Genomic DNA, 27,146 nt, shown 5'->3' on the forward strand with positions numbered 1-27,146 from the left:
CATTATTCACACACACACACGCACACGCACACATAGCAGGGTAACAATGGAGAGGACTTTAACGATACATTTAGTTCCACTCCCTGTGTACAGCAAACCCACACCAAAGATTTAGGAAGGATGCCCTGAGCATGAGGCTTATTCTCATCTTCGCTTCCCGCACTTCTGCAGAGGCTTCTGGGTTCTTTTAATTGGGTATCTTGATGCCAGTGGCATGTTTCAGAGTGAGTTTAGAACTACATTTTTGCATCATTTCACCACTGCATACTGTGCAGGACTCAAAAGCCTAGCAGGTCCTGAGCCTAGAACAAAAATCCTGGGAGGCTCTGAGGCTCTACATTCATTATGACTATGTGCATGGACTCTTGCCAGATTTTCATATAAACAGATATATGACAGTGTCCTTCAAGTCTGGACAAGTATACTACCCTCTTTTTATCTCTTCTAAACAAATCAAACTTATGTCCCTTTGCCAAGCCATAAGCTCAGGGATAGGCTAACATTTTTGCAATAGGATGCTACTCATTTCTTTATAAACCTACTCATAGCCCAAGGGTTTTCTATTGCAATTTAGCCATTCAACAAGTCTTATCAAGGGCATTGTGTGGCTGCTGCTCTAAAGACAGGATAAAGCAGGCATTCAAAGAGCTCTAGAAGAGGAGAAAGTCAGCAAAATATTTTAGCTTAGTAAAAATACACATACATTTTCAGGTAATATTCAGAACTATGATAAGCTTCCTCTTCAATATGTTCCAAGACCCATTGGTGGAGACGGAAATCTTAGTACTGAGGCCTGCAGACAATCACTGTGATATTTTAAGAGTTGACCTGATAACCATGATGGCTACCAAAGGACAGAACACTATTTGAGGAATTGCATTTACAAGATTGGCCTGGAGGGTATGTCTATATGGTTTTTCTGAATTGTTGATCAATGTAGGCAGTCCTGTGAACTATAAGAAAGATAGCAGGATATGAACCTGAGAACAAGGGAGTGGGGAACATTCTCCCACAATCTCTACTCCAGTTTTTGTCTCCAGGTTCCTGTCTTGAGCCCTTGTCCTAATTACCCTTGATAAGTCAGGTAACCTCTTTTCTCTCCAAGTTGAATTTGGTCAGTGTTTGATCGTATTAACAGAGACAAAACTAGGACAGCAATGAACTATTCTTTTCATAGCTCGTTGTAGAACTTTTTATAGGAGCTTCCATAATTTGGCTAGTTATTTTAGACACCACTGGCAAACAAATTGATGAAATTGATTTACATATGACGTTAGTATTCAATAAGCAAAGGACTGTCTGCTTTGTCTTCCCTGAGCATGACTTACCAAAGATGAACACCACACAATGTAATTCAGGGATAGCAGCACCAGCAGATGAAGCAATCAGAACAGCCATTCAGCAGAGATGGACTGTGGCATTGTAAGGGTCTCAGACACAAAACTATAGACCAGTAGTTATTCTAAACTTTAACTCATCTGAATGTCATTGGTCAATCAATTCACTGTCCTCTGAGCTCACACAGAAGGATTTCCTAAGTTACACTTAGTCCATGAATAGAACTGCTTGGACCTGCTTGAGCTGCTTTGTGGTCAACCCATGAGGCTTTGGAGTCAGACAAGCTACAGTTGGATAATCTGATATTAACTATGTGACCTTGTATTACATTTCAAATCCTCTTCACTCTCTGTTTCCTCATTTGTGAAAAAAGGGGGAAAATAATATATAAAAAGTTGTTATGCCACAAATGACAGCCCCATGTCTTCAATAGGGTGGGACAGAATCTCAGAAGTAATTAGCTCATTGGTCAAAGAAACCTCTTTAGTAACATTTGTTTAAAGAAAGCAGAAGAGAGACTGGAGAGATGGTTCAGTGGCTAAGAAAGCTCATTGTTCTTGTATAGAATGGAGGCTCTGCTCCTAATACCCACAACAGATGGCTTACAACGACCTGTAACTCCAGTTCTAGGGGATCTGCTGTCTGCTGCTTTCTGGACTCTGCAGGCATCAGTATAAGACGTGGTATATATGAATTCATATAGGTGCACACAAACACATTAAATCGTTAAGAGGATGAGCAGCGAAGATTTTTTCTGACCTCAGACTGAAAATAGCCTAGAGTGGAGACTTTGTTCAAAAGATAAATTTCTTTGCATAATAATCTACTGTTTTCAGGAAGATATGGGAGGCACTAGAGACATGGCTGAGAATATTAGAGAGATGGAAACATGGTTGCAGCAGGGCACTTGGTGCAGAACAACTGGGAAGGACATGGGAGCATAAATAGAGGACTTTAAGTGTGGCTGCATTGGTGAACCTGTAAGTATTCTGCTGCATTGTGCCTACTGTCAGTAAAAGTCTTTGTGCAAAATGCCTGTGTTCTGGGGAAGAAGAAAGAAGAAGAGGAAGAAGAGGAAGAGGAGGAGAAGGAAGGAAGGAAGGAAGGAAGGAAGGAAGGAAGGAAGGAAGGAAGGAAGAGGAGGAAGAGGAGGAGGAGGAGGAGGAGGAAGAGGAAGAAAGAAGAAGCAGCAGCCAGTATCTTCCAGAAGCAGTTTCAGGAGCATGAGTTCAGCTGGCCCAGGCATTCCTAAGGGTACATGAATATGTGAGCCCTTGGAGGTCTTGGGAGAACACACAGTTCTCACATAATTTTGCATGAGGGGCTCAGGCTTTTGATACAAACAAACCATGATTTAAGGAGGCTGATAAAAATCAGGTTACATAGGATTAAATGAAAGAATGTACAAGAAGCAATTAGCTCAGAACATAGACCTTGATTGATAAGCACTCAAGCAAAGGCCCTTATTATTTTGATTTATTATTCATTTCCTCTTATTTTCACCCCTTTGAGCTTCAAGGCTTCATAATCTACTCATAAATTATGTTACTCATTTATTCTACTAGCATCCATCAAATTATCTTCCTATGTACTAGGTATATTTAATAGCTACTGAGGGCTTAGTATGTACTAAGGACTTGACACAACTTACTTCATTGAATCCTCAGATCAACCTTAGAGAATAACAAATGGATTCCCACTTGTTACATGATTCTTTCTTGAAAAGACTTGAATAAACCTCACTAGATATGAGAGTAAAAAGGAGAGGGAAAAAGAAAAAAAGAAAACCCTGAATCTTTATTTCTCAGGGGTCAGAAATGGGATGATGTTATCTTTATCCTGCTGATTAGAGTTGCTGAGCTTCTTGGAACAAATTTTATCTCCAAAGTTAGGCTATCTAATTTCTTCTTGTTTCATCTTTGTGTATGACTACTTAACAACCCAAGACAAACAGCAACCAACAACCAACCAACAACCCACAACTCCCACCCCTTAGGGCTCTAGCATTTATATACCCTCTGAAAAGTCCCCAGAATTCCAAATGTCACACAATTGCAGAAACTATCTGCAGCTGGCAAAATCACACACGAATGAGAGCACAAGGCAAATCAAAGTCAGCTGCTGCAAAGCAGCCCCATATCCCCACACACAGGATTAAATGAAGAACATAATATTTCTGTGTTTTTCAAAGAAACCAAAATTCCAAAATTCTCACTACATAAGGGTAGCTGGATTTTCAGTTCCTACAAATAATGTGAAAAAAGGTGACATCAGGGTCCTAGCACATCTGGCAAAGCTGCCTGTCAGCTGATTTCATTCTTTCATATTGCCTGAGCACACACACACAGCAAGGAGAAAGAGAAAGAAGACGTGATAGATTTAAGTTGCCAATAGTTAGAAGTTGACTACTTTACCCTAATGTAGCACAACAGCAATAAATAAATTAATCACTGAAGGGTGGGGAATGACTTTCCTATAATCAGTTATTAAAGGCTTGTATCCCTAATTACTCTATTAGTTAGAACTTTTCTCTCCCTTCCACATATTATCAGCTTGACAGAGCAGAGAAAACCTAGCCTTCAGGGCAGAAAATAGGAGAAAAAAGATGCAGCAGATACAAACAGCTGTGCTTCTGTATGTTTTAAAAGCACAGTTCTTAGTGCCTGGGGCAAATCCACCTGCTACAAGGAAAGGAACATTTATCAAAAAATCAAAGGGCTGTTGTCTTTGTTGAACAGAAAGGGAAAAAATGTTTTAATCTTTAAAGAAAAAAATCTACTATAATGATATAATACTATAATCACAAGAAGACCTGTGAAATATATATATATACATATATATACACACACACACAATTAAGTATGCAAATTGATCCCTGTGGTGGCAGTGAGGGCTCCTCACTACCCACCCCAATGTTCTGAGTTCCCGAATGAAATACACACACACACACACACACACACACACAGAGAGAGAGAGAGAGAGAGAGAGAGAGAGAGGGAGAGAGAGAGAGAGAGAGAGAGAGAGAGAGAGAGAGAGAGAGAGCCTTTATATTTTGATATGCCTGAAATAGCTCAATGGCTGGTTTACTTCCTAACCTCTACGTGGCTAATCCACCTCCCTCCAATATTCCTAAGTCATTATTTACTAAAATCTGTATTTCATCTTTGTTGCCCCAGAACCAGTCTGACAGCCTTCTTGGGGCCACTCTGGCTCCTAATGATGGCTAAGCTCTCTGCCCTGCACCTTCTCAGGCCAGCTTCTCCTCTCCTTCACCTTCTCCCAGCTTTGGGGGATCTTTCCTTTTTTCTCCTTTGATCCATTGCCCTGGAATCCTAAATGCTCCATGTCTCTCTGCCCTGCCCAGCCATTGGCTGCCAGCAACTTTACTTACGAATCAAAACCAACTAGGGGCATGGTCCCTCAGTGTCATAATACAAGCAGCATTAGACCAAACCTCACTACAGATGAGAGAGAGAGAGAGAGAGAGAGAGAGAGAGAGAGAGAGAGAGAGATCTTACTAAGTGCCTAACACCATTTCTGTCCTGCATATTTTTAGTAACTTTGATGATTTCATTGATGTTTTCAAAGTTGTTTCTATCATTCTTTCCCATTTGTCTCTGGGAATTCCCAAAAAGAAGCCTCAAATGAGCCCTGATACCAACTGTAGTCAGTCATAAAAACTACGTTGCTCTTCTTCTTCTTCTTCTTCTTCTTCTTCTTCTTCTTCTTCTTCTTCTTCTTCTTCTTCTTCTTCTTCTTTCTCCTTCTCCTTCTCCTTCTCCTTCTCCTTCTCCTTCTCCTTCTCCTTCTCCTTCTCCTTCTCCTTCTCCTCCTCCTCCTCCTCCTCCTCCTCCTCCTCCTCCTCCTCCTCCTCCTCCTTCTTCTGTCTTGGTACTCACTGGTTGTGGCTTCCTACCCACTAAGGTCTTGGAAAAGCATCTTATCAAATTTCTTCTATGTGAGAGTGTGGTAATACATGCCCCGAAGCCTAATAGTTTGGAGGCTGAGGCAGGAGGACTACAAGTTTGGGGCCAAACTGGGATACATAGAGATAACCTGAGTTTATTTGAAAAAAAATGCTTTTGCATAACATATTTTTGTGGTTTCAGGCAACAGCCATCAATGTAGCTGACATTACCTGATATAACTCATATGCCACTGTTAGACAGTCCCAAAATCCCTGAGCCTTAAAGCTGTTTCCATCTCTACGAAAGAGATGGTAGGAGAGAACCACTGCCTTCCTACTCCTTCTGTGCTTTTCAAGTTCCTAAGCACCCTCTATCCTTTGCTGAGTTACTAAACAGACATCTGATGAACATAAAAACCATCTGAAACAGGGTGGGATGTTGGAGCAGGTGTTTCCAACATCTGTTTTATCATCTTGCTTAACTCTCATAACAGCTATGTGCTGGAATATTATCAATCCCATTTTGCAGAATGGAAAAATTGAGGCTTGGAGAGGTAAATTTGGCCAGACATCTACAATTCGAAACAAAACATTTAGTAAGAGTTTGATAACTGTTTGGTAATGAGCAGAATTGTAAATATGGAGTAAATAGACTCCAGCTTCTGGTAATCTTGGAGCCTGAATGTGTCCAGTGACATACAAAGATGATCTGTCAATTGAAGTTATCCTTTAGAGTACAAAAAGGGATGAAGATTTGAGTATATAGAATTAGCCTCAAGGTCACTGAGTCTTTAGTCCATATCTTCCTATTCTAACTAACTTTTCCCAAACTGCCTTTTACAGCAGTTCTGTGTTTCCCTGTCTGTGACATGTGTGTCTTAACATTTCTTTCCCCTCTGGAGCTGGAATGAAGGAGCAGATGGGGTGGTTGGCGGTGGTAGAGAATACCTAGACTTGGAACCCATCCTCAAATTTCTGTTGCCTGGTGACTAGCTAGGTAACCTATGACAAATTGTGTTCCATTGCTCTACTTCAGTTTCCTAAAATGCAAATTGAAAAATGTCAGCTGAGAAGTGAAAATGTTACTGTGAGGATCAAGTGAAGTGATATTACATAACTAATACATAGATGGAGAGTATTTTCAAATTATAAAGTACCACCACATACATCTAAAAGCAATACTGGGTGCTATCATCCCTTTTTCAGTTAAGAAAATTGAAGAGTCAGATTAAAAATAATTTGAAAACAGTAAGCAATTCTAGTATTTAAAATCTATCCTTCTGCCAGGTGTCAAACACTTGTATTCTTAGCACTCTGAAGACTGAGACAGGAGGATTATGAGTTTGAAGTCTGCTTTGCCTATATAACAAGACATTATATCAAAAAACAAAAAATAAAAACAAGTAAACAGAATTAATCAGAACAAAAGCCTGGTCTTGAAGATGGCCTAGTTGGCCATCACTGGAAAGAGAGGCCCCTTGGTATTACAAACTTTATATGCCCCAATACAGGGGAATGCCAGGGCCAAGAAGCAGGAGTGGGTGGGTAGGGGAGCAGGGCGGAGGGAGGGTATAGGGAACTTTCAGGATAGCATTTGAAATGTATATAAAGAAAATATCTAATAAATAACAATAATTATTATTATTATTATAAAGCCTGGTGTTACCACATTTCAGAGTACTACTATATTTGCCCCAGAGTCTCTTAAAGGGTATGTGTGTTATAGTCTACCTTTTACTTAATGGTAATGTGCATTCTTCTATCCAACATCAGGTATTGTTCTTGGCCTGGAGAATCTTAGTGCAGAGGTCTCACTATGGCAGGGAAAGCAGATGTCACAGAAGCAAACAGCAGTATTGATTAGCAACAGCTAATGTCATAAAAAAAGAATGGACTCAGAACAGAGAAGCAAGAGAACACAAAAGGGATAGCTGAAGTTGAGTAGGATGTAGCAGGGAGAGTGTTCACTACTGAATGGGAAGGCTACTGTTTTAAAGCATGCAATTAAAGAAAAGTGTACTCGTGCATGTGTGTGCGTGTGTACATATGAAGATACAATTAAGGACAGATCGTTGAGGACTAATGAGCCTGGTGAAGGGGTTTAGCACTGTTTTAGGGTTTCAGTTGCTGTGAAGAGACACCATGACCACAGCAACTCTTACAAAAGAAAACTGCTAATTGGGGGTGGCTTACAGTTCAGAGGTTTAGTCCATTATTATCATGGTGGGAAGCAAGGCATCTTGCAAGCAGACATGGTCCTGAAGTAGTTGAGAGTTCTACATCTAAATCTGTAGGCAGCAGGGAAACGACTGTGAGCCACTAGGCCTAGTTTTGAGATTCTGAGACCTCGAAGCTCATCCACCAGTAACACACTTCCTCCACCAAAGTTATACCTACTTCAACAAGGCCAGACCTCCTAGTAGTGCCATTCCCTATGAGGCTATGGAGGGCACTTTCTCTCAAACCACTACAGGATCTTACATAGTTTTAAGTACAAAAGTGATTGATATTTTTTGAAACTGTTCAGCCTGGAATGTTTGTTGTCTTTTGTCTGAAGTATAATAGAAAACCATTTGCTGGATAGATTACACAACAGGTGCCTGTTTCTTATATTTCCAGAAGCTGAGGAGCCCAAGATCAAGGTGGCTGGGAAGTTTGTATCTGGTGAAGGTCAACCTCTGTTTTTACAGTTGTTTATCTTGTCTTCTTGTTTTTTTCAAGTGGCAGAATGCAGTAAGAATGAGGAAGTTCCCAGGTGCATCCTTTTATTTATTTATTTATTTTAGATATGTAACCTAGGTTGTTCAGAAACTCATGATGTTCCTGCTGTGACTCTAAAGTACTGAGATTGTATTTGTGTGCAGCTTGTATCCTGCAAATATCCCTTCTTTAAAGACATCAATCCCATTCATAGAAGCCTCACTTTTATGGCCTAACTACATCCCAAAGGTTTTAACTCCAAATACTGTCACATTGGCCCTCTAGATTTGAAAATAATTTTTAAGAGGACACACATACAGGCCACAGCAGATGTGGGTTTGGATCTGAGCCTGGTGAGGTTGAAAGCAGGAAGTGTAGGTGGGCTGGAGACGAATATGGAAATTCAGAAAAGAAATAATGGTCTTGATGAGGAGAATAGAGAGGAAGAAGACCTCTAAGATTTGATTTAAAAAGTAGAGTATAGATATGATATGCTGTAGAGTTGCTTCCTTACTGAAACATGTTCTCCTGGAGGCAATCTTCCTAAGATTCAGTTTAGCAAACTAAATTTACAAGGTTCAAAGTCTCAAGAAGCTCCTGAAATTTACAAGCCACAAGGTCCCTCCCTAAGGTTATATAAGCAGTAATAACAATAGCTGGGGAGAGAAGATGTCTGTAAATAGGGCAGGAAGTTCCACAGTCGCAGATTTGATGAGTTGTCACTCATGGTGAGAGTGGGCTTTTCAGTTGATGCAGCTACCTTCAGTCATCCATGTTCCTAGAAGGCACCCCAATACATTCACTGGTTCACTGAGCTAAACTTGAGTAGAATTGTTTCCTTGGCTGTCATAGGTTGGTTTGTATATATCTCCCAGGGAAAATCATAGAACATGATGATCGACTTGTAGGAAGTGAAAAATACCTGATGGCATTGTGGTTTCTTCTATCGGGTGCAATGATGAGTAGGGGATGGCACTCCTTATTGGACTCATGGACACTAGTGGTAGAACATTTGATGCTTTACAGAAGCATTCTGCATGAACTTGTATCCTAGCTCCCTCTAACAATCAATTAATCGAGGCTGCTTCTGTCCAGAAGAGAAGGAAATGAGATTAACTTCACCACCTTGAAGCCATGGGAGAATATATATTGGTGTTGGAGCAACCAGAGTGAAGGAGGTTATAGTTTCCTCTGGGTATCTCCCTGGGCTTTTTATTCCCCTGAACTCCTTCACTTGGAATATTTAAAACTGTGGAAAAATAACGTAACCATGTAAATTACCTTAGTTGCAGAAGGAAAACACTGATTTTTTTGGTTTTGTTGTTGTTGTTGTTGGGTTTTTTTTTTCTTTTTTTGGTTTTTTGAGACAGGGTTTCTCTGTATAGCCCTGACTGTCCTGGAACTCACTTTGTAGACCAGGCTGGCCTCGAACTCAGAAATCTGCCTGCCTCTGCCTCCCGAGTGCTGGGATTAAAGGCGTGCAACGCCCGGCTCCAAAACACTGATCTTAAAAGACTTTACAATCAACTGAAGAAATAGCAACAGGTGCATGTATATCTAACAGTGGTTAAAAAGCAGAATGAATGTGATGCTGGGAAATCATAAAGGAGCAAGAGGCTCATGTGTTGGTCTTTAAAGAGGGGGTGGAGATCCTTTATCTTCCTCTAGTCCTTTCCACCTTATTTTTCAAGACAGAATCTTTCACTAAATCTTGGAGTTCAGGTTTCTGCTAAACTGGCCAGCAACCAGCCTGCTCCACTCCCCATCACTGGGATTACAAAAAGGTTTTGTTGTTGTTGTTGTTTTGTTTTGTTTATTTTTTGTTTTGTTTTGTTTTTTAGTCAGAAACATAGGCCCGGAGACTGTTGAAGATGTCCCAAAAGGACAGCAAGGTGGCAGATTCAGAAACTGCCAACTGGTTTGCCTGCCATGGACACCTACAGAGGTCTGAAGTTGGTGGTTATGGTAATCTGAGAAGTTTCAAAATGCCCCGAATACAAATCTCTGCTTCTGTGTGGGTGTGCATTTTTCTGGAAAGAGAGAGGGTTGACAGCTCTTCTCCAATTCTCTAAAGGGTCTAAGTCAGAGAACTCTCAAGAAAACATCTCCTGAGCAAGAATTTACAGGTAGACAGAAGCATAATCTGGGAATCTCACCATCCAGGCCCTTGGTTGCCTGAGCTCGACCCACATCTCTTACCCTTTACCTTACAAGAGGCATGGCGAGAGAGAAACTTTGGAAGAACAGGGCAGAGGAACCAGGACCAGTGAGGATCTGGACAGCTCTGAAGAAGCACTCAGGCTAAGGCGGGCCTGTTTGCGGTGAGACTGTAGTTGGCTAGTTCCTCTGCCGCAGTTCAGACAGAAGGGCGGCGGCGACCGCGTTCCCAGCAGTCGCAACGCCGGACTTGGCCGCAGGGTGGCGCAGCGCGGACGCGGAGCGTGGGAAGAGCGGGCGGAGCTCTCGAAGCGGAGTCCGCAGTGTTGCGCCTCCGCGGGTCGCCGCGCATTGGGGCCGCGATTGCTGTGCAGCGTCGGAAGTCGGCGGCCGCTCAGGTAGGAGCTGCGGCACGGGATAAGCCCGGTCGGCCGCGCGTGACCTCTCCTTGCCGGATCCGGCCGCACCTACCCCTCCGCTGCTGCTTCACAGGCGGGCGGGCGCGGATCGCGGCCTGGGCGGCGCAGGCCTGAGGGGCCGCAGACCGGGGCGCAAGAACCTGAACGGTGCCCCGTGACTCGGCTTCCCAGTAGGCGGCGAGCGTGTTACTGCAACAGGGGTGCGGCGACTTGGAGAAGCTTCGTGGAAGGGAAGCAGAGACAGGTGGTTGAGGGGCGAGGACCGGCGCAGTACATTCGAGACGTAGGAGCTTGCTCCTTCTAGCTCTTCAGAGGCGCGGAGGTGCGTGAGGAAAGGCCAAGGCGTAGCTTGGGACACGCAGGTGCAGCCAGAGGGGATGCCACCGGGCAGGTTCTCTGCGGTCCCACACCCTCCCATTAATAACGTGGGTGTGGTAGTGGTGATGGGAGACTTGAATGGAGCTCTGAACTGGCCACCAGCGGCCCCTGACCCGCCTGCGTAGCCACCAGCCACAAACGCCTGCGCCGCCGAGTTGGGGGAGGAGCAAGCCCTTGGGGGTAGCTGCTTTGACGACCTAGGCAGCAGCAGAGATGGAGCAGCTGAGGTCGGAGTTGTTGACAGCTCTATGTGCTGCAGTTAAAGTTCCTAGGTGGTGGGTTAGCTTTCCTTTAGGAAAAATGGGGCTATGGGGAAACAGGGTGAATTGACTCTGGACCCTTTCCTAGTTAGCATTTGCCAAACATATGGTCCACTTTCCCGCCCTGCCCCCTCCCCCTTTTAGCGTTATTTGTTTTTTAGAGACAGCAAATGACAGAGCAGAGGACAGCTGTCACAGCCAAACCTGTTGCTGCTGCATCATTTGTTGTGTCAGGATAGAGGGGTCTCTAGACCTTACCCGTCCCTTTCCCAGACTCCTGAATGCTCTCCTGCCAGGTCATATAGAGTCTGCTGTTAGCCAGGTGGTGTTGGTGTTGTGACCTCCATCTGCCACCCAACAGGGGAAGAAGAATGCAAGAGCCAGGGAAATCTTTCTGTCTTCTGGGGTGGAAGGAGCAGGTATAGGCAGGGCTGAGGCAGCAAGAGCCTGGGTTTCTTTGGCACTGGTGGCAAGAGGATTGTATGCCAGCCCCTTGGGCTGGTTTCCACTCCTGGCCTGTCAGTGGCATTGGATAACTGCATTGGTGCTAATGGTGCCACCATGTTATGCAACACTTATATAATCTCCCATGGTGATAGCTCTGTCTCTGTTCTGAGGTCACACTGATAGGGTGCCCATGTCCATGTAGGAGAAAGGATCTGTGGAAGATTTTGGATAGAGCTATTCTCCCAGCTCATCCCCAGACAGGCTCCTTCTGATCCTGGAACAGGAGGGTTTGACCAAGCAGGTTCTCAGTGTACCCCAGGAGTCTAGTAGTAAGGAAGGTGCTGACTGGGCAGTCTTCTCCATTTCATCCTGCCTAGTGAGTTGTTTGGTTAAGTGGATGCCATTCTCCCCGGCATGGCAGGTGGATATGGTGGAATGACTCCAAGATGTGGAACATATCATACATTGTGCTTGATAATAAGGATTAGTTCTGACCTTGAGGTTTTGAGCAGCAGACTAGAACAGTGATGCTGGCATTACAAGGCATTTGAAGCAGGCCTAGGGGACAAGAGGTAGCCAGGGAAGGATGTACAGGGAAGTGGATCAGACAGCAAAGATAAACATGGTGTTCTTTTACTGTACTCTCCACTGGGCTGTCCCTGGTTACCAGGGCAACAGAAGCAGTGGTGAAAATCATGCTTTCCGTTCAGTGGAAAAATCTGGCTCCTCCTCCTCCTCCTGCTCTTTCAAGTGCTGCCAACCTTACCCATTGGGAGGATGGTGTCCCTAGGGATCAAAGACTCCAGCGTCCCCCCTTTATGCCCTTCATTGTCCAATTTTTATAATATCCCCCTTTCCTGTGTCCTCTTGCTCCCCTAAAGCTCTACAGTTGGCAGCTGTGTGGGAGTTGAATACACGGGGGTGGGATGGGGGAGGGGAGGGCATGGACGTCATCACAGGGCAGGGCTAGCCAGGCGTGGGCAGAGATATGATGCAGCAATGACAGGAACATGGAGAGGGTCAGGAATTGATCAGCTCCTTGGGAGGTTGTTTTCAGAATGGTAGACAGGTGGAAAGGGGAGAGTGAGATGGCAGAGGGCCTCTGGGTTCAGGTTTGTGGGAAGTAGCAACTTGCCTCATAATTAAAGCCAGGGTTCATTCAGTGAGCAATTATTTTGCACCCCTAAATTAGGTGAGGTTCTGGAATCTTGGAAGCCACAGAGGTAGCAGTGAGCCTTGACCTTGAAGAGGTTTGTATGCACGGATGGAGGATGAGTATATGGATTATGATTCTGCATTATTATACGCCTGGGAAAGGCTGGGAGAGGTGGTACAGGCAGAAGACAGGCAAGATACAAAACTGTGGGAGTTAGAGTGAAGCCTGTGGAAATGGAAGGGAGAGGCAAGTCAGACAAGCCATTTTGGTTTGGGCACAGAACATGGGGAAGGAAGGTGCTAAAATTTTGAGCCATAATGGTTGGTAGAAATAAGAAAGTTAGTATTCAAACTTGTTCAAGGGAGACTCATTTGATTTCTTTTTCGGCATCTTTAGAATGAAGTTGGAATATCAAGTCTAGAAACATTTATGATCTATACAGAGTTTGACATGGAAGTTAGTTCTGGGAAGAGGTTCTAGGACAAGCTTTAAGGTACATGTGTATGCCTTGTTCTTATTTATTATCCCAAGACCCCTTTAGACTCTGTCAAACATCTACATTTTCTACCAGACCTATCTATTTTTAAAATGGAGTTATTTGTTTACATGTTTTTTTCTTTTTAGTAGCCATGTTGGAGTACCTGAAAAATTGACACATGCAGATGCATGCCTTCCCATATTGCATTCTTGGTCATTGCCATTCACTTAGAGCAGTAGTTCTCAACCTGTGGGTCACAACCCCTTAGGGGATAGAACAATCTTTTAACTGGGGTCACCTGGGACTATGGTAAAACACAGATAGATATTTGCATTATGATGCATAACAGTAGCAAAATTACAGTTAAGAAATAGCAATGAAGTAATTTTACGATTGCAGGTTATCACAGCTTGAGGAACTGGATTAAAGGATCAAAGCATTAGGAAAGTAGAGGCCCAAAAAGTGCTATGGGTCCTTGCCTCTGCCAGTGTGCTGTTGACATGCTTTTCTTCTATCTATCACTTACAGAGTAGAAGCACAGAGTCAGTGGACCTTGCCAGCTACACCATTCTAGATGCCTTTCTTTCCTTTCCAGGTCTTAACATCTAATATAAGGAATCTAGTTTTTCTGTCTCTGAAGCCCTCCAAAATGATGTCTACAGCCATTTACATTTTTGCTCAAGTTTCTAATTCAGCCTAGGTTTTTAGAGTAAGCAGTCTGGATCTTTTTCAGTGCTTTGTAGGGCAAGTAGCAGAAATGGAGGCCTGAATCTCACAGTAGTGGTATATAGGTACATGGTGGCCTCTGTTCCTCTTTGAAACATAAGATGCTAAAAAAGCAGGCCCCCGTGAACAAAACTGTGACCTATAGAACAGGTGCCCATTCTTGTACTTTATTGGGTATTAGAAACGTCTGTTGCTTATGTATTACCACAGTGACATGGTTAAGTAGTTGCAACAGCCATAGCCCTGCAAGCTTGAAATATTTAAGCTGTCTCACCTTTTAAGACATTTAAGATAAAAATTTGCCAACCGGGCTTTGGTGACCCAGGGTTTGAATCCCAGCACTTGGGAGTCAGAGCCAGATGTATACCTGTAAGTTCAAGGCTAGCCTGATCTACAGAGCAAATTCCAAGACAGAGAGGGAGAGGGACAGGGAGAAGGGTATTGCTGGGACTGGTTCAGACATCAAAGGTCTTGAAGATTGTGTGTATTTACAGTGACTTCATGAGAGGAAAAATAGATAGTCAGAATTATTCTGTACTGGGAAACTTCTTTTTTTCTAAGCCCTTTTTCTGGATACTGGAAGGTGTCTTGCCCTATCTTAGGGCCTAGAGTCTATCTATATAGTTCCTAAGCAGAGCTGAGTTGTGGCCCTGATTTTAAAAGTTGTTGTTCCTGCTTCTCAGGTTTGTGCAGAGAAGCAAGAATGACCCAAACCCAATCTTAGGACCAAAGAAGGGAGACTAATTGGTTCTTTAGTATCCTCCAGAATATATTCTGGTAGTTTTGTTTTGCCCTTTGTCCCCAAGTATGCCAGTCTAGATATTATCTACAAGTTGCCTCCGTGTCTTGTCTGATCATGGTGTCCATCCATGCTTTTAAGACAAGTCCTAGGTTTGGAATTGTTGGAGGAGTTGTCTGGGACTGGAATCAACCACTAGGCTGATTCTTGCACTTCATCTTCCTAGAGCCCTTTTGTTTCCTGATTTCTAACCCTTGTTGACATAGTCCTCAGCCTGGTGTTTTAAATCACTCCCATCCTCTGACTGGGAATGGGAGTGACTTAAGACTTGTTGCTGTGAGCTAGCAGCAGCACCACAGCTGGAGAAGTTTGGTGTAGGGCTGGGGTAGGAATTGAAAGATGTCAGTGGCAAGAGGAAACCACATGCTCAGATGAGTAGGGATGAGAAGGGTAGGTTTTCCCCCATTACAGTGGAGTGGGCGGGTTAGGGGCGGGGGGGGGGGGTGAGAAAGGAGAAGGTGTCAGTAGAAAGAGGGTACAAAGGGTCCAGAAGAACAAAGACAGTAGCTAACAACTACCAGAGCTGCTTTTGGCTGATTATGGTGAGACTGGCTCCAGGAACTTCATCTTCCCCTCCTTTAAAAGGCCTTATCAAACACCTCTACTAGCTTCCATTTGTAGAGTTAGGATAACCCTGTACTATAGAGGTTTAAATACTGTTGAGACAAACACACTGACTTGAGTTATTTCTTTTATCATCTGGATATTCATTAAGGATCTTTGTTGGGCAGTGTGTGAAGTTCTGAGGAAACAGGAAAATAAAGCACTTACGGTCTGGTCTAGAGGTTCATCGACAGTTGAACCAATTTTTAATACCATTTGTGGTATATTTTATGGCTTAAAGGATGCCCTCATCTGTCATGTTTGTTTCTGTCACCTTTGTCCTGGATTCAGAATTTGGCACACAATAGGCATCCAGATAATTAATTGGCTGACCCATCCTTATTTGGTTTTCCTTGGAGATATGAAGAAAATAGCTGAATAGGTAAACAGAGAGGAACTCAGCAGCAAGAGTGGCATGTTTGGGAAAAGTTAATATTCTAGTATATACTGGTGATGTGATGGTATTTAAGGAAAAGGATAGAGAATGGGCATGAGAGAATCCAGGGTCAGTGGACCTATGAGGATGGTGGGTCAGAGGCTTAGCATCATCAGTTACTGCAGAGGACTGGAGTAAGAAGGCAAAACTAGTGTGGCAAGGAAAGGGACTGGAGAGGAGAGGAGAAGCTAATGTGAGGTATCAGAGGACCAGGATGAAAGTAGATATGAAACCTGTGATTCCTTCATATTCCTTCATTCCGGGGCTTTTGTGGAACAGGTAAAGTAAACACAGGAAAGCAAAGCATTTCCAGGCTGGTCACCTTGTGAACCAGCTGGCAGGGATGGAGAAAAGACAGCTCTGTTCTGCAGGCCTCCATTGATAAACTGCCAATGTATGTCCCAAAATACTACTCAATGATTTTTCTCTAGTGGGGCAAATGCATAGCAGCATATGGCTGCTCTCTGTAAGTATTTACAGTATTTGTTTTACCATATACAAAGGTAGAGTTAATGTCATAAATCTGTGTGTTTCTGTTGCCCAGTGTTTCCACAGGTAGTCAGAATATGGTCTAGAAATTCTCATTTAAATCTCCACATGTTTTCCTTTCCTCCTTTCCTGGATTTAAAGCACATCTTAAGGATGGTAGCATTTGGTAGCATTTGTATACAAACTCTATTACATATCTTCACCTTTTTTAAAAGAATATAACATGTTTGTTGCACCTTAAATAAACAAAGATATCCCTAAAAAATGACCTGTTTTATAGTAGGTATTTAAATTTTCCTAATGGTTTCATTTAAAAACAAATAAAATCCTGTTGTTTTAGGTCATGCTATGAACAGGACCCATGTTTCAATTAGTTAATAACTGTGAATATCTTGTTAATAAAGAATCTGCTTTGTAGTTCTGCATTTTAGCCTTGCTTAGTTGCTTACCTTTACACCCACCCAACTGTCAGAGTAGCTTTCCTGAGCTTCGTTCACACACTGCTATTCTTACTGTGCTTATGGTTTCTTGGCTATTCATTATTTCCTTCAGTAACCCTTTCTCCCTCCTTTCTATTCCCCTTCTCCCCTCTTTCTCTTTCCCTTCTTTTCTTTCAGGAGAAGATCTTGCTTTGTAGCCCTGGCTTGCTTGGAACCTACTACATAGACTAGATTGGCTACCTAGTGCTGAAATCATAGGTATGTGACACTAGCCCAGCTAGTAACTACTCTTGAGGACCTTCTCTATGCCAGACATTCTGCCAGACTTTGGACAGACACCTGTGTAGAGAGGTCAGAGCCTGACCATCATGGATGCTACATTTTAAACTGAGAACTACTGTCAGCTTTCTTTGTGTACCACATGCTTATGACTGGCACTTTGGTGCTGCCAAATCTGCCATGTTTTTGGGCCTGATATGCATGATGAACTCATGCCATCATTTTGTGTGGCTGATGAGAAGTGTCCATAAGAAGCCTGGTACAGTTTCCGTCACTTGCAAACTTTGCATAGCCCTGCAACTTGCCTTTTAGAGTGGCACTGGTTTGCTATTGTGTTTAACATTCTGGCCTAAGTGTATGTAGCCCTGATCGTTAAAGTGGTGAGGTTATTTGACTAATGGATTGAAGAGAGACTAAATGAAAATATTTAAAAGCTCTTCCCATTTAGTAAAGGTCTTGGCAAGTGCCCAGTGGTACCGGTATATTTATTAGAGCAACTTGGATAGCTCCGTGACTTTGCTGGCTGTGGATTGGGATAGGCTCTTGCTTCTTTTACCAGCTGGTCAGGTGACAGTCCATGTTCTCTGTGGACTGCTCTGTGTGGAAGCTGTACATTGATAAGCATCTATGCTGCTGTGGGAACCTAATCTGCCAATACAGTTCAGGCTCATATAATTTATATTTCCCTATATAAATAGTTTCTTGAGATTCTTAGATATTATTAGTTTTTGTTTGTTTGTTTTTGCAATTTCAGGTTAAGTCCAGCTATATTGTAGGATTGGAATATCTATACAGTTTTAGTACTTTTTAGTAAAACTATGTTCTCAGATATAAATATATATATATACTTTTAGCATTTATATGTTCTCTATATATTAGGATTTAATATTTTAAATTTAGCATGATACATAACTCTAGTCATGGTTAAGAATTTGATTTTTTTTTTTTTTTTTTTTTTTTTTTTGGTTTTTCGAGACAGGGTTTCTCTGTGTAGCCCTGGCTGTCCTGGAACTCACTTTGTAGACCAGGCTGGCCTCGAACTCAGAAATCCACCTGCCTCTGCCTCCCAAGTGCTGGGATTAAAGGCATGCGCCACCACTGCCCAGCTAGAATTTGTTTTTTAATTAAACAATATTTTGTATATCAGTTAAACTCTTGAGTATCTTCCTGTGTTGTATACAGCATTTTGGTATTATTAATACATAGTAAATACAACATTGAAAGTTGTCAGTGGCTATGATGTGTGATACTTTCTCTCTTCCTCTGTTTGCTATTCACAGTTCTGTCCTAGACAGTCCCTGCCTGCTGGGCACCCTTCCCTCTCACACATGGGCACCCTTCCCCCTCACACATGGGCACCCTTCCCTCTCACACATGGGCACCCTTCCCTCTCACACATGGGCACCCTTCCCTCTCACACATGAGCACACTTCCCTCTCACACATGGGCACCCTTCCCTCTCACATGGGTTCATGACGATACCCAGCCCTGTATCTGTTCACGTCACTGGTGTTTCTCCTTTTGAAACATTTACATTGGCTGCTGTTTTGTTATTTTGAAGAAGCCCCAGATTCTGCCTTTCAGGCTTCCTCATTCATGCTCATGTTTTCATGTCCACCTGGAATCCCACCACTCCTGGCACTTCTCACAGTGGTCACTCTGGCTTTGATCACACCTCATTGGGTGGCTCCTCATCAGTGTTGGACATAGCTGGTCCTGTCCTTTACCTGGAGGCCGTTTTCATCTTGTTTCCAGGGCATCTGTTTCTGGTCTCTTATTGCCTTCACTGGCAACACATTTTCAGTTTTCTCTCCCTGGGATTCTTCCTCTTTATCTTTTCCATCCTCACTTTTCCACATCATATCTTTAAATGCCTTACTTACAAATTAAATCTCCAGTTCATTTCAGAGTAGTCACAGATAGGAAATAGCAATGACCATGCATTTTTTTCCTGAATTTGCTTGATGAGTTTTATTTTATTACTTTCTCTATAATTTTATTTATGTTATAACTTTTCCCTAGTAAGAAGTAAAACCCTGGGTGGTGATGCTTCCCAATTTTTGTCTCTGATCCAGGCTTCCTCATGAGTTATAGACCTATATATAAGTCTGCTGGTTTAACATCTCAGTATTGATATTAATACATGTTTACCATTGAACATGTCCCAGTCTAAACTGACTTTTTTTACTCAGTTTTCCCATCACAATAATGGGAATGCTAACCTTTTCAGTGTTTATTAGAACACTAGATGTTGTATATCACTTTCCTCATTCTTGTGGTTTTTATCCCACCCATGTGCTAATCCTGCTTCCATCTGTAAAGTACCTCCCAAATCTGACCTTTCAGAACTGCTTTTCCTGCCAGCACCCTGGCCAAATTGCTGTCATCTCTGCTTCTCTGTCCCTCATAGGCTAGAGTCCTCACAGCAGCCAGAATCTTCCAGTGAAAGAGAAGTCTTATTATACCCTGATGTACTCAACCCCTAGTGGTAGCTTTTCATCTCATTCAATAAATACTGTGGTCCTCAGACCCCCAGGATGGTGTAGCTTATATCATTACTGTAGAATAGAGTCACAATGTGAGAAACACTGGAGAATAACACAGGTAATTTTAAAACCTTTGGCAAAGGAAAAAGCTGTTGAAAATTAATTGTGGTCATGTATTTTATTTAAGCTAGTATGCCAAAAGTGTTTTTATTTTTTAAGTGGGTTACATTGTTCTTGTTTAATTTACTATTTGTGCTGAGTCATAGCATATTTCCAATGGAGGCTAGTGGCTCCCATGTGTTCATCAGGACTGTAGGACCCATTTCCTGTGCTGCTGCATCTCTGTCCTCTCTGCTCTTGTTTCACTACACTTTATGCCATCATCATTGGCCGCCTTCGTGTTCCTCAAGCACTACATTAGGGCCTTTTCATTTCTACTTCTCTTGTCTGGAATCTTATTTCCACATAGCTTGTGTGATTTTTTTTTTCCTTTTTTCCTATGGGTCTTATCTTCTCTGGGGCCTTCTCATAGCTCAGCATTCTCTAGCATTCTCTGTAGCCCTTTCCATGGGCTTTTTCTCTATCATCATTAATATAATAAATATTTCTGGGGTAGTTTGAATAAGAATGGCCCCCACAGGCTCATGTATTTGAATGCTTAGTCATCAGGAAATTGTAATACTTGGGAGGGATTAGGAAATGTCCCAGTGTTGAATTAGGTGTGACCTTGTTTGAGGAAGTGTATCACTGAGGGGGGGCTCTGGGATTTCAAAGCCCAAGACAGGCCCAGGTCTCTTCCTGTTGTCTGTAGATCTAGATGTAGAACTTTTAGCACCATGAGAGAACTTCTAACCCTATGTCTCCCTACATGCTGCATGCTTCCTGACATAATGAAAGTGGGCTGAATCTCTGAAACTATAAGCAAGCCCCAATTAGATCCTTTCCTTTATACCATGGGCATGGTGTCTCTGTACAACAGTAAAACACCGACTAAGACAGTTTACATCAGTGTCTTTTCTCTTTCTGTTTACTGGAACAGGAGTTACAGGAGCAGTGATCTTTGTCAGCTTTGTCCCTTGCTCTGTTTCAGAGCAGAGACAGCAACTACAATGTAGAAGCTGTTTGTTGAATAATTAAATTGAATGAATGATTAAGAATGTTTGCAACCCTGTAGGTGCAACAACATTATGAACTAACCAGTACCCCGGAGCTCTTGACTCTAGCTGCATATGTATCAAAAGATGGCCTAGTCGGCCATCACTGGAAAGAGAGGCCCATTGGACATGCAAACTTTATACGCCCCAGTACAGGGGAACGCCAGGGCCAAAAAGTGGGAATGGGTGGGTAGGGTAGTGTGGGGGAGGTTATGGGGGACTTTTGGGATAGCATTGGAAATGTAATTGAGGAAAATACCTAATAAAAAAATATTTAAATAAATAAATAAAGAATAGTTCAAATGAGTATACTCTTGCACATTATGTGACAGTTGCCACATAAATTTAAGCATTGTATCCATGCCCATAAACATATTAAGTAATAGTTTGGTTTGACTTATTATTTTCAGCAAAAACATTTAAAAGATGTTCTAGTATATTTGTCTTCATATTAAGGTATCTCTTAAAACAGGTTCCCCAAGAAGTTCTTGCCCATATTACCTCTGCTAATTTAAATGCTTCTGACACAATGTAATATCTCTTAGGTCATATGGCTTCAAATAACAGGATTTCAGTCTTTTATCGTGAAATAATCTTCCAATGCACATGCACACACACACATACCACACAAACCAACACACATACCACATTTTCTTTTTCCATTCCCCTACTGATGGACACTGAAGTTTATTCTCACTCTTGGCTATTATGACTAGTGCTACAGTAAATACGGCATAATAATGTCTCTTTGACATACCGACTTTAATTTCTTTAAATATATTTCTCATATTAAGATCGTTGGATTATGTGGTAGTTCTGTTTCCAGGGTATTTCTTGTTCTGCTTTGTTTTTTTGGACATGGAGTGTCCCTATGGAGCCAAGACTAGCCTAGAACTTGTGATCCTCCTGTCTTAGCCTCCTGAGTGCTATGCATTGCAGGTCTGCACATTGCCATGTTTCTAGCTTTTGGGTTTTTGGGTTTTTTTTTTTTTACTTTTAAGGACCCTAAATACAATTTTTATTTTTTACCACAGCTGTACTAATTTACATTTCCACTAACGATGTGACAAGGTATTTCCTCTACATCCATCCCGGCATTTGTTACTACTGCTGCTGCTCCTGCTGCTGCTGCTGCTACTACTACTACTACTACTACTGCTACTAATTATTATTATCATTACTATTATTATTAATGATATGCTTTTGAAAATATCCATTCTCGTTAGGGTGAGGTGGCATTTTATTATAGTTTTGAATTTATATTTTCCTGATGATCAGTGACATTGAACATTTTCTTGAATACTTGTTGCCTGCTTGTCTTTTTTAAACAAATGTTTGTTTAGGTAATTTGCCCATTTTAAAATCGGATTATTTGTTTTGAGTTCCTCATATGTTCTGGATGTTGATCCTGGCAGGTAAATAGTTTGCCAACATTTTCTCAAGTTCTGCATGTTGTCTTTTCATGCTTGCTTTCTTTTCTTTGCACAAGTTTCTATACTACATATCCTCTCCAGCCACCTTCCTTAAAGAAAGAAGTGATGCCTCTTTGTGTGTGTGTGCATCCTGCCAGGGCCCTTCTCCATTTTGTTTGTTCAAGAGGCTATGGATATGTACATTTGGAGTTGTGCCCAATGATTATGAGCACACTTTTACAAGGTGAGCAGCTGGAAGGAGACTTACTGGCTTTGGCCTGGTTACAGGCCCTCTCTACTGTAATAGGGACTCTGCCCAGCTTATGTAGATCCTTCATTGTTGAACAAAGCTTGTTCCCCTTGCTCTATTTTTTGCCACTTGATTATGATCTACCCATCAGCTGCTGTCCACTGAAGCACATCCGTAAAGGTTGTTCTCTGTCCATTTCTCATTTTGGACCAAGTGGAGTAGGGATGGAAGCATGGAGTAAGATAGAGGATAGCTAATTTTAGTTACAGAGTTAAAGCATAAAAGGGAGACAGAAGGTAAGAATGTATTATAGTAACCAGAATGGGATGCAGAAAATGTCTTTTAGAAAACAGTAAACATCTCTTCCATTGTATTCCTGGCTATATCCTCAGAGCCCAGCTGTACTATTTCCACTGGGTTATTGGTAAGTGTGTTGTTAAGTAGGTGCTCAAGAATAGGCAGGACTTTGCCTATAGCACAGAGCTAGGGTTCAGAGCCAAATGGGGGGGGACTGTTGGAGCTGGGTGGCTAGCCAACTCAGAAAAGGTATATGTAGTAAAAGAGGGCTGTGTATTGAAAGAGGTGGTAGGAAGTCCTAGACCTCTCTTATTAAGAATTGAACGGAAGCTATAGTGAGGAAAAAAAAAATCTTACAGCACATAGTTTGAGATATACCAGCAGTGAATTTGCACGATCCACTTTGCAAAATACTTCCTCAGGCTGGCCCAGCTATGCAGTGCTTGCCAAGGTCATCAGTCAGCCATAAGAGCCTTTCCTCTTCTGTAGTCTTTGGGCATTGATAGTATGTAGTGTGTAGACTTTCTGGGTTTGGAAGTGCTGATCAGCAGCAAGCTCAAAGATGACCATGAGGAGGCAGTGGAGAGTGCAGAGTTTGCCACTGAATATGTGCTCCTTTAGCAGGGCAGAAACAAACAAACAAATAATTAAGAAAAAAAGATTAACCCGTCATATTCACAACGTAAGAATATTGATTTTTTTCTTTTCATTTTTATGTTTTGTTTTGTTCTGTTTGGTTTGGTTTTGAGATAGAGCTTTTCTGTATAGTACTAGCTGTCTTGGAACTCTCTTTGTAGACCAGGCTAGCCTTGAGCTCAGAGATCTACCTGCCTCTGTCTCCCATGTACTGAGACTAAAGTTGTGTGCCACTACACCTTGTTAGAATATTGATTTTCTAAGATGTGTATTTTGACTCTGATACCCAACCAACAGTAGCTATAGAGTAAAATCCAATGTGTCATATTTCTGGGAAGAGAGGCTATAGAAAGAAGTGATTAGGGTTTTGTATTACTGCAGTCTGGGCTTTAGAGAATTCCTTTACCGTTGGATTCATTAGGGTAGGCTGTCTAGAGGAGGAGGTAGCAAAATTTCATAGGCCACTTGGAAGAAAGACTAGGCAAAGGATAATTTTTAAATAAGTTATTTTATCCTATTGTTAAAAAAAACTATAAAATTATTTCTAACATTATCAAACAGACATCAGGATTTAGGATTTTGTAGCATATCTGATTTATGGTTAGGCTGTTGGAAGATTTGAACACTGGGACAGCCCAGATGGCCTTTCTGCCTTAGTGCCTTAGGTCTGTTCAGTTACAGTGTAGGATAAGAAGTACTGCAACTGGTAAAACATGTTGGCCAGGAATCAGCCCAGTGTGTTTAATAGTTGGACCACCACCAGAGGAATCACTGGGGCAAGAGGGGAAGAATCATAGGCCCCTGGAAAGGCTCAAGGACTGGCGTCGTCCTAGTTGAGACTGTTTCAGAAAGGACTTGACAGTGGGGTGGTATGAAATCAGTGAAATGTAAAAAAAAAAAAAAAAATTCATTTGTATGGTAAAGTCTTAGTGAAACTTGTTATTTTATATAGTTAAAAATATGTTAGAAAAAATTAAAAAGTATGTATATATGTAATAGAAAATATTGAACTGTATAATATGTGATAAATGCATTATTTTTAATGTGTACATATATAGAGAGATGCACAGAACGCATACACAGAGGGATAGGAGTTCCATGTAACTTGGGCCTTACTGTGGGTTAAGATCTAGAATATGTAAGAGTACTGTCCTGAAAGGGTTCCTGTGTTCTTAGCATAGACTTCAGGTTCCAGTTACTTCCCTGGGAGCTACCTCTATGAAAGCAGCTATAGTGAAGGCTTTAAGAACAATTAGGTAGGTCTGAGGCTGTTTACCCAAGTGGGGGGTGCTTCTTTCTACAGAGGAACTGGAGAGAGGGCCCAAATAGAGGCAGGGGTTATAAGCAAAGGTCTACCTCTCCCCTGTCATTTAAATATTTTCCTAGAATACAGAGGTTTAGGCCCAGCCTTTGTCCTTTGCTTCCTGCTTTAATAGCAATTTCCTTGCTCTCTAAGATTTATTCTATTTGTTTGATTTTTGTTTTGTTGTTTTGTTTTGTTTTTGTTTGTTTCCTTTCAATAGAAATCTTCCCCACATACCAAAGTCTGGGCTAGAAAGAAGCTATCCCAATGTACTTTGTCCTATTAGTGTTGTGTTTCTGGGATTCACTGAGTAAGGTAGTGGAATTCACATACTTAGGTTCCTGGTAGATGGTAGTAAGCTGACTCCTCCTCGTAGTGTCACTAAGGTCTCAGATATTGGGCTCAAAATTGCTCAGGCTAAATGTGTTCATTTGTGCACCCCTACCCCCACCCCCAAAGAAGCATTTCTCATATTGTACCCGCTTCTCTATGCCAATTGGACTGTAGAGTACTGACCCACATGCTGTACCTCACACAGAGGTTTAAATTAGGACCTTTAATCTGTAAGAGGCTTACAGCTTGTGGATAGCCAGCTGCTCTGGACTTGATATGGGCAGAACTGAGCTTTGCCTGGCTGTTGTGGGGTTCAGTAAATCATGAAGGTTGATGGTTTGGTGGCAGGAGCAGGCCCTAGGAGTGGGTGAGTAGGGCCTATGATAGAATAGGACAATGACATGTCCTTGTTGTGATGGAATGGAAGCACATAGTACTGCGGTTGGCTGCTGGTTCCTCCTGAGCATTAAACCTGAGTACAGTTTTCTCTGCAAAACATGTGCTTTCATCTCACAAATGTGAAGTTGGTATGCCCAGCACAATGCCATTCTGTGGTGGAGGAAAACTCAGCAAAGTGAGAATTGGCCCCTTCCTCATGTTACTTATAATTTATTTGAGGTGCATCCACAGGCCAAATATTTTATTTGGCTGTTAGCTGTTCACTCAGGGTAGCAAATTATAAAACTCCAAAATCATAAGCATGTGGTATTGTTAGAAATACTGAGAAAGGAGATAGCCCTGGGCTCTGAATGTCAGGATTTAGAAGTTAAGATGAAGGCAAGTCATAGAAGGTGGGAGGAAGATTGTGAACCAGGACAAAGAAGATAGATAGGCAGGCCATCCATCAGACACTAGGAATTTTATCTCTTGTTCATGGCCTCTCCCTGAAATGCCTTGTCAGTCTCACATACTTTATCATTTCATGACTTAGACCTAGCTCTTGGGTTCCTCCTTTCCCCCTACATATTGTTATTATGATTCCTAATTTTTATTGAGCACTTGCTACGTACCAGTGTTCTGTATGTGTTACATGGATTGTCCTATTACATATTCATAGCAATCTTGCCACAGGTGCTTAGTATGTAGTAGGCACTTTATAGCCAGCAAAAGGAGGTGTGTAAAGATTAACTAGTTTGTGTCTGGAATCCATGTTACATCTTGACAACTACATTCCCAGAAAGTGGAAAGCCAGTTCCCAAACCTGTGGTTGACAAACCTGTGCACACATTCAAGTTCCCAGAGGTCTCCTAAAGTCTATAAGTCAGACTAGGTACCCAGTGGTCTTGTGCTTGGGGAGAGGTTGCAGGGGCATCAGGAATTTCAGGGATTGATTCCACTGTGGAGTCTGATTTAGGAACTGAAGCTTAATCTCTATATTTCAAGGTCTCTAGTATTTGACTGAGTATCTTGTTTTTAAAATTTCCATAATACTATCTAACAGGCCCCTCCTTCATTCCTCTATAGAGGGTGACTATTTATTCACTCATTTGGAGACAGGGTATCTATCCTACCATACTCTTAACAGACACATAGTATCCTAGAAAGTAACATGTAGAGAGGAGTGGACCTGGAAGGATGGTTTTCCTGGAGCCAGCAGCCCTGTTTTCTCTGACTGAAACCTTGAGTACAGAGCCCACTGACAAAGCTCAGGATATCTCTGACTGGTTTCTCACATCTTCTACTTTCCTGGGTCCCTGCCTTCAATGGGAAAGAGAGAGGGTCACATGAGGGCATATCTTAACAAGTTCTGTTCCTCCCTGTCCCCAGCTGAACCTGAAATGGACACGAAGTGCAGAGTCGCTGGGGTGGCTGGGAGCAACCCTAAATTTAGCAAAACTGTAGCTGTTGGGGGGCCAGCCTGCAGGAGGCCAGGCCCAGTGGAGTGGACTAGATTTATAGTCAGCAAAGGGGTTAGCATTGTCTCTGCTTAGTGTCATAGGTATGCTGGGCAAGCATGAGGTTATGTAGCATAAGCCAGAACTTTGTTGGCCTGTTCTACACAGCTCCCTAGCTCTGCCCTTGGAGACTAAGCTTCACTCACACTAAGAAAACTGTGTCCCTTGGGTTTTGGTCTTCCATTTATCCACTCATCTGTCCCTCACTCGTGGTCTGGAATTTTTACTGCATAGCCTCACCGTGGACTGTAGATTTTTCTCATGCCTGTTGGCAGGCTTTGCTAACCTTTACCCCAAAGCCCCAGAGAGAAGATCTGCACTTCAGTAGATTCATTTCAGAGCAGGGGTTGGGAGAGGAAGAGCTGAGA

At 42.3% G+C, this 27,146-nt stretch overlaps 1 long non-coding RNA gene and 1 pseudogene across 3 annotated transcripts in view; one reads left to right on the forward strand and one right to left on the reverse strand.

Annotated features, from left to right (window-relative positions):
- Positions 1-9,437: 9,437 nt before the first annotated feature.
- On the reverse strand, positions 9,438-11,460 carry LOC147006303 (uncharacterized; annotated as a pseudogene).
- A 1,136-nt stretch (positions 11,461-12,596) lies between these two features.
- The window catches only part of LOC115031511 (uncharacterized), a 50,459-nt gene continuing 35,909 nt past the window's right edge, over positions 12,597-27,146 (forward strand). For 2 of the 3 annotated variants that reach the window (XR_015048679.1, XR_015048682.1), the window contains exon 1: positions 15,226-16,991. This is a non-coding gene — a long non-coding RNA (uncharacterized LOC115031511). Of the gene's footprint in view, positions 13,256-15,225; positions 16,992-27,146 lie in introns of those variants that run through there. The other variant, XR_015048680.1, reaches the window with a different exon arrangement.

The sequence above is a fragment of the Mus caroli genome, unplaced genomic scaffold (assembly GCF_978045245.1).
Source record: "Mus caroli unplaced genomic scaffold, Mus_caroli_1 scaffold_1, whole genome shotgun sequence".
In the NCBI taxonomy this organism is placed as follows: Eukaryota; Metazoa; Chordata; class Mammalia; order Rodentia; family Muridae; genus Mus; species Mus caroli.